At 36.2% G+C, this 13,623-nt stretch overlaps 1 protein-coding gene across 2 annotated transcripts in view; it reads left to right on the forward strand.

Annotated features, from left to right (window-relative positions):
* Positions 1-4,368: 4,368 nt before the first annotated feature.
* plekhf2 (pleckstrin homology domain containing, family F (with FYVE domain) member 2) overlaps positions 4,369-13,623 on the forward strand; it is a 23,082-nt gene continuing 13,827 nt past the window's right edge. The window contains exon 1 of one of the 2 annotated variants that reach the window (XM_014030298.1): positions 4,369-4,533. The gene's annotated coding sequence lies outside the window, so the exon portion shown is untranslated. The remainder of the gene's footprint in view (positions 4,534-13,623) is intronic. The other variant, XM_014030299.1, reaches the window with a different exon arrangement.

Below are 13,623 nucleotides of genomic sequence, written 5' to 3' on the forward strand. Positions count from 1 at the left end.
AAGTTAATTGCCTCCCAAATTGTTCTATTATTCTTGTCTTTAAAAGCCATCTGTATTTTATATCAATTAGAGTCTTTGACATCTGTATATAAGATCTACTCATCAAGGCAAATATATATTCGTCATTTGATCAAAAAGAATAAATAAATAACACTGTAATATCATTATAACTTACAGTTTTAATGAATTAAGCAATATCCATATAAAAATAATAAAACTTTCATTTACAGTTAAATATATTGTATTAATAATATGTTGCAACCACCCGCAAACAATGTTGCAACTGACCTTGGCCCCGGGGTCAGTTGCAACATCTGACTTTTCATTTTCAAATGCAAATTGTGAAGAAAGTACAGTTTTAACCATCTATAAATGGTTTTGACTATTAACAGACAGATGTAAGTTTATTGTATTAAAATTTGGTTTGTCTAATTCAAACCATCTCTGAGTAACAGAGTCAAATGCAGAAAGTGTTGCAACTGTCCCCGGTCTGCCCTATTTTGCTAACAGGACAAACAAAACCCACAAATGTCCTTCAAGTATTTGAATGTTTTATCAAAGCTCTGTGGCAGCTGCGATGAGTTGTTCCTGCTGGGAACAAGTGCAAAAAGGTCACATGATTTAATGAGCGCGTCAGTCAGCCACCCTGATCAGGTGCAAGAAAACAATATGGAAATATGACATTTCATTTAGTTTCACCTGCTGTTTTGTGCAAATGAAAGGGTCGGCTGTAAACGGGCCGAAATGATTTAAACTCTCTCAAATCTGTGCAATTATACAGTTAGGAGTTAAGTGTGTCAGAGGAGGAAACAATGAAAAGGAAGTGGAAATGAAGCATTAAGATCTGGGAGACGGGAGGACAAAAATGTCTTGAAAGAATAAATAAAACAATTTTATTTGATTGTTCTAATTTGAACTGAACAGCAAATTATTTTGTTTCTGTATTTTGTATAAATGCTTATGAACGAATAAAATAGGTAACTAATTTTAAGAACAAAAACTGAATGTGAGCAAAAGATTTAACTTTGCCCCAAACTTTTCACTCAAAAAACACACTTAATCAAGTTATTTCCACTCAAGTGAGTTGAGTAAATGTAAAGCAACTTCCATATTTATTATTAAAGAAAATGTGAAAGTTGCTTTGCCCTTTACTCATCAATACAGTTACATTATCACCCACATTAACAAAGTGTAACATAAGCAGTGCTGGCTCTAGCCATTTTGGTGCTCTAGGCGAGTTGAAGTGCACCCCCCAACCCCCAGTTTGACAGTGTAAGGTACTATGGTAAACTTAGATTTATTTGCTTTCCCAGAAAGCAAATAAATAACAACATGCATGTCAATTTGTATGGATTGTCCGTAAGCGAGGCTGACACCCCCCCACCCCCAGCCCGGGTACGAGTTGTATGGATTTTTTGCAAAATTTATGGATTTTTTTTATCCAGGTAAACGTCCGAAGAGGTTGACATGTTTGGGACACAAAATACAGACTTGTTATTGAGTTTGTCAACACAAACTGCTACCTGCGAGGCACTACTAGCCCCTCCCCCGTCAGAGTGTCGGAGCAGGACGGGTCAGTGCAACGTCAATCAAATGAGAGAGAGGATGGGGGCGTTTGCTGCATTGGGGGGAGAAAATGTTTTATGGGTAGAGTAGTTTATTTTTCCTGTAATACCTCATTATAGTTTTTTAAGACAAAGCTAATTGAAAGTGGCGCTTAGCAGAGTTACAACCAGGGATTACAAATAATTACTTTATTCTTCTGCAGTTTGGCGCCCCCTCCAGCAGATGGCGCTCTAGGTGACCGCCTAGTTCGCCTATGCCAAGAGCCGGCTCTGAACATAAGCAAAGATTTAATTAGAGGTAAAACTATCAAAAAAAAACTATCTTCAACTATGTTATTTTGTCTTCTCATTGAGGCTTCAGTTAATTCAGTTCAAATCTTCCATTTTCTCAGTTATCTKTCACTGCAATGTCATTTTGTAGCGTTGCCCGTTCACCTTACCTCCACTTCTGGCATCATTGGATCCTGCTGGTGCTGTCAGAAAAAAGGGGAAACCACAGAATTGTGTGAAATGTGTGGACACACCATGGGGGAAAAAACAGCTTTTGCGATGGATTAGTGTAATAGTGGAATCCCCGCAGTGTATGTTCTGCTCTGCCTTTGTAACTCTGATATTCACATGCTGCGAGGTGGTGGTTTAAAGGCTTGCACCTGTTACTGCATCATCCTGGGAAACCAAAAAACAAAATTATGTTTGAAGGCCTTAAAATGAACTCMTCCTGATAATGTAAGTGGGGGAAATAAGTACATCTTTGGTTGAAGCTGAGAAGCAACTTGAAAATGTAATATTATTATTTTTAAAACATCYTAGAAATTCACTTTCGAAGCTAAAGCACCCTGCTGATTTTTAAATAGCGAGTTTTTCCTTCGGACAATTTGGATCAAACTTTTGATCAGAGATTCATGAGCAGCAGCGTTTACTCACTTCATTACAGATTCATGGAATTTGCTGTGTTCAAAAAGCCATTTTTCAGCYGGCTGGAGGTGAACCAAGGGTCACATTTTTCACCCAGCAGGAGAAGGAGCGACGATGGAGAATTTGTAAACTGCCTCTCAAACAGCCGGATGCAGAGAGGTAAATTGAAAGCTTTTCTCCCAGGTGACGCCTAAAATGCCAAGTGTGTTTAAAATGAACTCRGTCTTTTCAGGTGGATGTTCTCAGYTTTGCACTAATCGAAGAACCTTGGGAAATCATGTTAGAAAAATGAGTCAGTTCTTGTTGTCTTTTGTCTTATATTTTTRATTCGTGGTACATTTATAAAAGCCAGAAAAAAATGAATGTTAATTCAACAGGAGAAAGAAGAAAAAAAAAGTTAATTTGTGTTTAAAGGCTTAGCTTTCCTTGAGAGAATGCATATCACCCATCACCTTTCATGCCAGCGTTTTAGGCTGAAATTATCTTATTTTGGAGAATGAAGGCATTGCAGCTGTTTTGGTCAACAACCTTATGTGCAATCTAATGCTAGAGCGTTGTCAGTAAGACTCAGCTATTGGCAAAACCAAACCACAACTACATTTTTAACAGATTTTTTTTTTACTCGGTCAAATCAGATTAAACACTTTTGCTTTTAAATCCAGTCTTGAGTGACATCACAGCACTCTTCAGCCTATCAGCTCGTTGACWATTTAACAGCGTAAAATATGTCTCTAATTAATCTGCAAATTACACTATCTATTCCAGCCAGGATGACTGTGAAGTAACAGTGCTTMTCTAAGAGGTGATTAGTGTTTCTATAAGCACAGACACCTAATTGGATTCCTCTCAGTGTCTCAGTAAGAGCTTTAATGATGTAAGAGACTAATTATATGGCCTCTTTTTGGATTTATCAATGGACCGATGAGGAAAGAAACAAAACACACTAAAATATGTGGCTGCTCTGATGTTTAACTTCTTTTTTTTAATCGAATGTTACAGAGGGAACAATSAACTTAATGTTCCGCTGAGGATATAAATTGTACACTGTCAACAATTACTTTATTTTCAGTTTTTAGAATATTTCTACATTCAAGAACATTTTGCTTCTAAAAAATAAAAAAAACTTGTCTGATTGATTTTTATCTTTGAGAACAAAACCAAAAGAAATTTTAAGGCAAATAATTGCCTTTTTTTTATTATTTACATATATGTTTTCATAAATTTACCACTCACACTGCAAAGTTTATGGCAAAAATACTTCTCAAAATCTTTCAGATTGTATCTGTTGACAGAAGACGTGATGTTTAATACTTCTGAAAAAATGTTTTGTGCTTGAATTACCTTTTAAATAAGTCATGGAACAAAGTGCAAACACTTTCAGTCTCTAAAGGGGGAGAAGCTGAGTTGAAATCCATGTCTGCTTCCTAAAAATGTTGGACTTGATTGATCCTGGATCCTGATGGGCAGCACCAACAGGGTTTTGTTTTGCTGCCTCTGGCACTTAGACATGGAAAAAAAAATCCTGTTTGTTTGGGGCGTTGTGGAATCTTTTCTAATGTCTGGTTTTAATAACTTTAGTATCAGTGCATTCTTGCTTATAGCAAGTCCTGTCTTGTTTACTGTCCTGAACCCCAGGCTATCTCCTCCCAAAAGGCTCATAGTCCTATTCGTGTTGCATTCACTGCACATTGGATTAACCATTTACTGTTTGAGTAGTCAAATTAAAGTAAAACCTAAACATTTGCTACTATTACTATAAATTCCCAAAACGACGTTAATTATATTAGTGGAGTCACATGCAGCACATACACATTATTTTGTGGTTACTTTGTGGTTACTTTGATATTTACCAGCCGTCCGGTGATCCGTGAACGCACCACGACGCTGCCATGTTGTTAATCTCCACTCTCCGGAGTTTCCAGCTGCTGTCGGTGTCCTCGGACACAGTGGTCAGTGTTTGAAAGAGAGTTACAGCTTTTTTTTGGTATTATCTGGAACACACCTGAACTTTAAGGCACAGTAGAAGTTACTGTACAACAAGGGCTGACGTCGGGTATGTAGTTTTGTCCGTGTTTAAACTTGTGTCTGCTGATACTTTTTTTCTTTGCTTATTTGGCTAAAGCTCGTTTCGTGGGTTTTGAGCTACTCCTTTTCCTCATTCATGGTAACAGCGACAACAAGTCCGCCTCGGGATTTTTTTCTTCTTTCATCGAAGTATTCGTCTATCTCCGAAACGAATGTCTTGTTTCATGTGTGTTCATGTAACAAGTAGGGCAAAGTTAGGTTCGGTTCAGGAGAAATAGTGTGTGATGGGTTTGGGAAGCTAACAGCTAGCAGGCTAACTGGCACTACTTTGCTAACTTGGGCGATGACTTGAAAAGTGATTGTAAGTTTTCAGTCGTGTCTCGGGAAGTTATGGAAACTCGCTGCCGCGTTTCTGCTGGCCTGGTTGGAGGAAATGTTTGTGTTCTTTTATTCACAGCAGCATGGGGACTTTATTTACAAGTAGTGTATTTTCCYGAGTCTGTAATACTATCATGCACTGCAAAGTTCAGCATGTCTCTGCTGGTTTACTCCAAACATCTGCAAACATACAGTYAGAAGTTGAGAACCATCATTACACACTTGTGGACGCGAATGTGTGAAACTTTTTTATTTCACACTAAAAAGGGAAGTTGTGAATCTCTTCACACTTGGGTGCAGGCAGAAATGCTACTTTGCTAAAAAGAAAAAAAAAATCACCAATATTCTCAGTTAATTAATTGGTGTTTGGGGGCATTTAACTAAGGTGGTTTATTCATATGATCTGTCCTGCCTAAATGCATTTGTTTTATGTGGAAAATTAAGCTGACAAATTTAGGAATACTTTTAAAAATACAAATGTTTTGATTGTTTTGCTCAATCCTTTTTGTTTAGATCGTTGTTACTGTTTTAATATAAGCTATTATTTATGCCAGTTTCCTACAATTTCTCCCCCTTTTTAAAAAGTATATGACTGTGTATTACTTTGTTGTTAGCATTATTCTGTTTATTGATGGGTTAATGTCTTTCAGAGTGTGTCAAAGAGGAGTGAGTACACAATATTGCATCAGAATCACACTCGCTGTCTGTGATGTTAGAAGAGGAAGCTACTTTAACTTAGAATCAAAACTGTGTGGTCGGTTCGATGTCCCATTTTTATTTTGACATATAGAACTGAAGAAAAACTAAGAAAGGTGCTAAAATCAACCAGAATGAAGATGGTTTTTACTGGATCTTCAGGTTTATATTAAGAATGCAATGGGCTCTTTATTAAATACGATCTGGAGGGTTATAGGAGTTATTAATTCCACCAGGCAGACTGACTGGAGAATTCCCTGGTCAGTCCGCTTGGTGCTCCTCTCCGCTTCAAATATGACGAATATTTAAACAAGTTCTGTCATTTATCAACACAATTTAAAATTTGATGTACAGCCTGAGGTCTGTGATTTTGACACAGGTTGAAAAAGATTTTTACAAAGAGCAAATCTTTCCCACTAAATTGGTCATGTGACTAGGACAAACTCCAGGGGATTTATCGTCAAATTAATCGTTATCGGCTAAATACCACAATTAATCGTGATTAATTTTTTTCCCAATATCGCCCAACCCTAGTTTGGAGAAATTGTATTTGAGTTCTGGATGGAGTGGTTCCCAATCCTGGTCTTCAAGCACCCCTATCTAGCATGTTTTACTTGTTTCTCTGTTATTCAGCAGGTCTTCAGGAGATTTTTAATCATTCATTCATTCAAACCAGATGTGTCAGATCTGAGAAACATCTAAACATGCAGGAAAGGCGTCCTTGAGGACTAGGGTTGAGAATCACTGCTTTAATACATGTTATACATATAATACAAAAAAACATAAAACTGAGTCGATATTATATTTTGAAAATGTCTCATCAAGCTCAGAGAAGCTCTTGAGTTGTTGGTCAACATTTAAAGCAGTGATTTTTAGATGTTTCCCTGATTTGACACACCTGATTTGAATAAGTGATGAACAATCTTCTGAAGACCTGTTGAATAGCAGGGAAACTATTTTACAAGTAAAACATGTTGGATACGGGTACTTGAGGACCAGGATTGGGAACCACTGTGTTAGGGAAGTGTAGTGGCAGCGTACCCGTGATGCTGTGCACTCTGGCATTTATTGGTCATTGAGAATTTAAGGGAGGATTGATGGTGTGTTCCAGTTGCTGTGGAACTCAAAAATGTAAAGTCAGACTGACGTCAGTTCAGAGTTGAAAGTGTTTGTTTCCAGCTTGCCAGAACAGGTGTGTAAATCGAGGGGTGTACATGGTAAATGGTAAATGGACTGTACTTATATAGCACCTTTCTATCCATCCAGGGCACTCAAAGCGCTTCACACTGCAGACATTGCCCCATGCACACACACATTCACACACTGATGATGGCAAACTACAATTGTAGCCACAGCTGCCCTGGGGCGCACTGACAAAGAGGCGAGGCTGCCATACACAGGCGCCACCGAACCCTCTGACCACCATCAGTAGGCAAGGCGGGTGAAGTGTCTTGCCCAAGTACACAACAACTGAGTCGACTGGACGGGGATCGAACTAGCGATCTTCCGGTTCCAGGACGACTCCCCTAACCACTCAACCACAGCCACCCCTAAATCAGTAGCTATTAATAATATTGGTGAATATTGGTGAGTTTTTGAGCGAAGTAGCATCTCTGCCTGCACCCAAGTGTGAAGACTTTCACAACTTCCCTTTTTAGTGTGAAATAAAAAAAAGTTTCACACATACGCATCCACAAAATCACTAGCTTTATTTTATATTGATTTGTTTGAATGATGATTTGATATTTCTTGATATCACAAAGTCTATCACAATACGATTTCAACTCGATTCAATTCACAAGTCTGCGATCGATATGATGCGATCTCATATGCCCATCTAACACAATAACTGTTAGTTGGGCATATGATATCGATTCACATTGAGCTTATGATGACGATAGATCCATATTTTCACATAGCCTTGATATAATTGAATCAGTAACCATTTAATCGATATATCGATATGGATCAATGTATTGTTACGCCCCACTCTACGCTACATTTTGAGTGTTTAAACAGTATCGCCTAACAATCGCTAGTACAACTGTTTTAATGTAAAGTAAACTGCACAGAGCTACTAAAAACGAAAAAAAAAAAACACTAAGGATGCGAGGAGCAGCCATGTTAAAATGATGACGTCACGCATGCTCAGGTATGGTTGTGTTGCACCAAATTTTGGACTCGGAATTACGACATTAGGGGCAGTTCCAGTTATTTCCGACTTGAAAGTCCGAAATTCCGTCCTCCGAGTACAGCTGGATGGCAGCATCAGCTGGGCTCATGTTAGGGTTGGGCATAATCTCATCGTGTGCAATTAATCGTCAGAAAAACATTAATCGATTATTTTTTGGCACTTGACAATTAATATGATTAATGTCACCAGGCAGATTGACTAGATATTTCCCCGGTCAGTCCACTCGGTGCTCCTCTCCGCTTCAAATATAACGAACATAAAAAAAATACATTCTGAAATTTATTTATCTAGCAACACAATTTAAAATTTGATGTATAGCCCGAACGTATAGCCTGTCTGTAATTTTGACAGTTTGGAACAGATTTTTATGAAGAGCAAATCTTTCCAACTAAATTAGTCATGTGACCAGGACATAAGGGTGTCCAAGGACTCCAGGGGATTAATCGTCAAATTAATCGTTATCAGCTAAATACCACAATTAATCGTGATTAATTTTTTTGCCAATATCGCCCAACCCTAGCTCATGTCTGGGCATGGCTGTGTTTGGGACAAGGTCATGGAAATAATCTAGTGCAGATGTGATACCTGTGGCGATAGAATCATTGGAAGCATGTTACGTCTAAACATCGACCGAGGAACTGCTGAGCAAAGGTAGATGATGCACAGTCATGGTCCTTGAGGCCTATCCTGTATGTTTTAATTATAGTTAGTTTCCTGTTCTTCAGCATATCTTCAGGTTTTCAGAAGACTGTTAATCACTTATTCAGTCAAATCAGATATGTCAAAGTAGACAACAAAATACTTTGTAGCTATATATGTTTTATGTAGTCAAACCAGATCAAAGGTAAAATATGCATCTTTTTTACAGATCATGTAGTCATGTAGTTATTTTAGGAACTGCATATTTAATATGTATTTTGGCAACAAAATGGGGACAGAATAAAAGCACTTCCGCTAAAAAACAAACAAAAAACACTCAATTGAAAACTGAGAAGTGTCAAAACCCCAATGGCATAAACAAAGACAAAAGTAAACAAAAATAACTAGACTTTAGGAGTGATTATTAATGACTGATTAAATTATAGTGAGCTAACTTTTTATTTTGTAAAACAGAATAACGACATAAATGAGAATGTAGATTCATCACTTTGTAAAAACTCCACCTCAAAGAATGTAAGAAAAGACATTAGAAATAAATGCTTGAAGAAATATAAAAGTCAAGAAAATAAGAAGTACACCTATAACTGTAAAAGTGAGTATGATTGGATGTTGAACCCAGTTAATCTCTTTTTCCTCATTTTTCCATTTATTACTGTTCAGTTTCTTGGTTTATACACAAATAAAAAATACTTGTTTTTCTGGATGCGTCTTGTGACTATTCAGTTTGGTCACTTGTAATGTGGTGCACTTCTTCCACTTTGAACTTTGAACGTAGTCTTTTTCATTTACATAATAAAAAAAAGGAATGTGCATGGTATATGTTGTGCTTATATAAGTTAAAAGGAAATGGCACTACGGAAACACCAAGAAAAAGAAAATACAAGAAGACATTTATTTGTATTTGAATAAATATATAAATTGGTGATTTTATTATGAATGCAAAGTAAATACATTGCTGCACTCTTGTAAATGAGACTACCTGTTTAATGGGGTTACCTGTCTAAGTAAAATTAAACATGGGCAACAAACACGGGCTATTTCATGAATAGGTAAATAAACACTTGGCAAAAAAGTAGTATTGAACTAAAATCAAGAGAAATATTTTCAATAGGATTTATTGGCACAGTCATACTTGTTGAGTCCTTTTTTTTTATGAATATTCTCAATTTCAACTGTTTTAATTCTCTAAAATTTACTTGATATTTCCAAACAAATTATTGTATTTGGATTTTTATTTCCAAATATACTTATCGGAAAACAAAAACACTTGAAGTATGTAAGTAATAAAAAAATATATATTAAAAAGTGCAAACTCCACAAAAATTTATTTTTGTAATATTATACATGGAAATGTAAAATTTTAGAAAATAATTAATTCTGCTTTAATATTATATGAATATCAGATTGCATAAATCATTATTTTCCAATTAATATTTTACATAAAAAACATTTTAAATCTTTGTGTAACATTTGCGATTTTAAAACGTGCTTTTTTGTGTGTTTGTCATCACAGCATTGTAAAAGTGTAATTACTGTAAATGTTGCAGAAGTTATTCATAGAAGAAAATGCTGCATGGTGAGCCTTGTCATCTATTTTTATGTAAGTAAAGCAGTGAAAGATAGCTCTGAAGCACTGACTGACAGAGAGATTTACAAGTAAAATCTGAGTTGTGATGTATTTTCTGGTGAAAGACCACATTGATAAATCTATTTATATGGTGCAGAATGACCACTTATAATGATGGATGTCCTATTTGAAATGACACGTGGAAGCAAATCAAAAAGCTGTACTTGAAAATCAGTATTCAATAATCTAATAATTAATTAGTCAATGTTAAGCGAAACTCCTCCCGTGATGGAACTTTACACAGGAAATGCGGTGCGAGATAAAATCTTTATGTATAATGTCTGAAACTTTTTTGCCCTGTGTTTCATAAGGTGTTAGAGCTTTGTGGGAGGGTGATTTAGTTCATGTTCAACAACATATCTTCTTTGCCGTTTCTTTTCTTGGTGCTGGCTTTAATTTCTGTTAAACTCTGTTTCCAATAGTGCTGATTTAGTGATGATTTACATATTGATTACAACTAAATTTGTGACCTTTCTCAGTAATGAAATTAAACAGCTCATGCAGTATACTGTACTCTGAAACATATAATGTTCTACTTTCAGAAAAATGATTTTAATATCAGTTGGCTTGTGTTAATGGTTATTTTTCATATTCACACTTACCCACATTTTATTTACAATCTAATTTTTTAGCTGCCACATAACGTTAAGTGAAAAATGTCAACCAATATTGGAAATGCAAACAAAATTGTGATTTTAAAAACCTGTTTCATGATATCAACATTTATTGAAGAATAAAACTGCAAGCTATTGACCATTGAGAGAATTCAAACATAGACGTGGAAACTCCTCATGAGGTCTTGCTGCAGAAGTAACTCTTTATGTTCTGCAACCATCCCTCAAACCAAAACCTTACCAGGGCTGTTTTAGTCTGAACCTCTGCTCTGCTGCCAAATTAGAGACTGGAATTTCCAGGACCACTTTAGTGCTTTATATTTCCCAATCTGGCAATCATTCACTTCACTGGGAGGAAATCCTGCAACGCACATTTTGTCTGCAACCAGGACCTCATTGCCCTCTTCTGTGCGTAGCTGTAGCCTCTGAGAGCTCAATGACCCCCAGTTGGTAGTTTTGCTTCTTGCACCCATATGATGGGATGCTTTGATTCTATTGTACATGGTCTGCACAAATACAAACTGTATAGGGACTCTACTACAGGTGGATGTCTGTGTTGTCACAATGTTTTTGTGAATTAAAGCATTTTTAAAGATCACTGATGTGAAATAAAAGTAATGCGATCTTTGAATTCAATTAGATGTCCATTTACATTTTGAGGAGACAAATTTGACATTAGAGGATTGTAATATTAATTCAGCATGCTTTACATTAATGTTTTTTTTTTGATAAAGTCAAAATAATAATTTTGATCTAAGTATTTTAAAAATATTTGTGACAATAATTTCAGTCATAACAATTCAGACCTAATAATAGGAAGTAAAAGAACCATTCTGTACAGTTAAGGTGTATGTGCGAGCAAATTATTTGCCTTTGTATTTACATAATTAATAGAACTTAAAACTTTTCTAAAATTGTGTTAGGGTTGGGCATAATCGAATCGTGTGCAATTAATCATCAGAAAAACATTAATCGATTACTTTTTGGGACTTGACAATTAATATAATTAATGCTACCAGGCAGAGTCCGCTCGCTGCTCCTCTCCACTTCAAATATGACGAACATTTAAAAAAAAGTTCTGTAATTTATTTATCAACGGAATTTAAAATTTGATTTATAGCCTGAAGTCTGTAATTTTAACACAATTTGGAACAGGTTTTTTTACGAAGAGAAAATCTTTCCCACTAAACTGGTCATGTGACTAGGACATAAGGGTGTTAGGGGACTCCAGGGGATTAAATGTCAAATTAATCGTTATCGGCTAAATACCACAATTAATCATGATTATTTTTTTTCCCAATATTGCCCAACCCTAAATTGTGCTGCTCTCAAAGTTTGAAAACAATCTGAACACATGGAAGCATTTAATCGCTCTAAACCTAGCTGCTTTAAACGGTGTTAAAGCTCATCAATTCTGCTGTTTCTCAGTTTCCCTGCCATGAAAAGTCAGGTTTCTGAAGTGTCACATGTCCTCTGGGCACTTTCACTATGTACTTCCTTAGAAGACTGAAAGTAGGAGGCTGGGTGGGAAATTACCGTTATTTGGTCAAATGAAAACTAACACTAACAGATAACTAATTCCCATGAAAACTGTCACTTTAGACTTCATTTTTTTTAACTTGAGCAACACGCAAATACATAAAAAGTAATAAACCACTTCAGCTTTTGAATGAGACATTCATTTTACTTCTACCATATCAGACAATCAAGACAACTTCTCTATTTATCTCTCTTCTGTGTCTTACTTTGATAAAACTAGTTTGCCCAGAGCTGATGAGGTCAAATTAAATAAACTACCAGACAGGACAGCAACCCATCTACTCTTACTCTGCAAGCACAGGAAGTCTCGTCTCTCTTCCTGTGTAATCCAATAGCCCCAGCACATAATCCAACGTCTCAGTTTATAAGTGGATGCAGATTACTTACATTAAGTGAGTCTGTTACTGCCTCCCTGATGCACCAACCAGTTCACAGGTAAACAATTAAATTACCTGGAAATATTGGGAATGTGTTTTGTGCTAGAGGGCATAGTAATTATTATTATCAATTGTAGTATTATTCTACTGAAATAGCCGTGTCTTAAGTTTTAATGGGTAAAAAAAAAATCACTACATCCACTTTTTATTCATTAGTTTTGTATGAGTATAAATTTTTGGTGTTTTTTTTCCTCCCCTTGTGATTCTGTGAGAAAGCTTATTGAGATGCACAATCTGTATATTGAGTTTCTATACATCAGCATTCATTGAAGGAACGTATTCTATGTGCTGCATTTCATTCCAAAGTTTTACACAACAACAGCACGATGGCTCACAGTAAGATGGTCTTGGGTTCAATCCCTGGTTCGGATTTGCTCGGTCTTTCTGTGCGGAGTTTGCATGTTCTCTTTGTGCTTGTGTGAGTTTTCTTAAGGTACTCTCGCTTAGGGCTGCAACAATTAATCGACAACTAATCTATGATTAAAATAATCGATGATTAATTTAATAATCGATGAATCGTTTTCCTTTTTTTGTTTTTTACTTTATTTTTCTCTCCAAACTGCTTTGACACCTTCCACTACCACATCTGCCTTTCTGTCCTTGACACACATGCACAGTAGTGGTAACTGGGGTAGGTCATGGACGTCACAAGACATTATACAGACAGGCTCTGCTATCATGGCTACCTGACAACGGAGCTCAAAAGTGTGGGATCATTTTAAGAAAATGAAAGAGAAACCTGTATATCTGCAGAGCAGAACTTGCCTTCCACAGCAATTATTTTTAGTTAGCATATAGCTAAAATCTAATGATGGTTATATAATAGCAGCTGCATTCTGGCACGATAAGCGGTATGTTTTATATTCAATTAACTTATGATCCGGTTAGTCGACTAATCGAAAAAATTATCGGTGATTAATCAATTATAAAAATAATGGTTTGTGGCAGCCCTAGGGTCAAACAATGTTTTAGT

The sequence above is a fragment of the Austrofundulus limnaeus genome, unplaced genomic scaffold (genome assembly GCF_001266775.1).
Source record: "Austrofundulus limnaeus strain Quisiro unplaced genomic scaffold, Austrofundulus_limnaeus-1.0 Scaffold1036, whole genome shotgun sequence".
In the NCBI taxonomy this organism is placed as follows: Eukaryota; Metazoa; Chordata; class Actinopteri; order Cyprinodontiformes; family Rivulidae; genus Austrofundulus; species Austrofundulus limnaeus.